We start from the raw sequence: 945 nt of genomic DNA, 5'->3' as shown, positions 1-945 counted from the left end.
CTTTTCTGGGTTGAAACACGTGTATGTGCTCAGCTAATTTCAATCGGAACCATTTAGTTGTTGTGCTTTGTTTTTGAAACTTTCTGAAACCAATTACCTTCTCAATTGCTTCCATGATATCTCTTTCAGAGAGTCGTGGGTTCTGATTTTGGAGACAGGAGTTGGGAGCAGCGTTATAGCTTGTCTGTGAGCTCAGGACCCTGAATTACTCGACTTATATGCCCAGCGTGGGGGCCTCCTCCACTTGCTTGACTACTGACCCCTGAGTCCTTCATCAGTTGACTGTCCAGGTTGGAAATGTTTCAATGATCTGAAAACACCCATTCAGTCTTATCTAATATATCCTTTCTTCTTTGGGCTAAATGTTAACAGATCCTTTGTTCATTCTTCAAATACAGCTCAGTTCCCAGGGCTTTCTTCTGCACAAATTAGTCAAAAGCTCTGCTGCATCCAACAGTGAGAAAGCAGATGTGTCCACCTCATTCAGAACACCCAAACTCTCTTTCTGTGGCTTAACGGGCTATAACCTTCTGACTCACCCTTCATACCATAAGCTCATGCAGACTACAAAGCTCACTAATGCTAACCATCCTTCCGGGTTGTTTGTAAAGCAATTTCTATTAAACCTATTTAGTCCACCTTTAGGCAGTTGCCTTCTGAATTCAGGTTCATACCATCACATTTCCTCCTGCTGCAATGTTATTTTAAGGCTGTCTTTCAAGCCTGTCCAGATTTTTGTGAATGCTATTACTGAGTTTCCAGGCACACGGTTCCTCTCACAGATGAATCACGCCCAAATTTGACAAGTGTACTTTCTACATCTTCCACTACAATTTCTAAGAAACGAATAGGCTTCTACTGACATTAGTGAGTGGCATAAGCCTGAATGAAATAGATTGTGACTCTTGACTGGCTGAATATACAATAAAAGCGTAAAACACAAAA

The sequence above is a fragment of the Hylobates moloch genome, unplaced genomic scaffold (genome assembly GCF_009828535.3).
Source record: "Hylobates moloch isolate HMO894 unplaced genomic scaffold, HMol_V3 SCAFFOLD_13, whole genome shotgun sequence".
NCBI lineage: Eukaryota > Metazoa > Chordata > Mammalia > Primates > Hylobatidae > Hylobates > Hylobates moloch.
Note: the sequence above shows the minus strand (reverse complement) of the source record.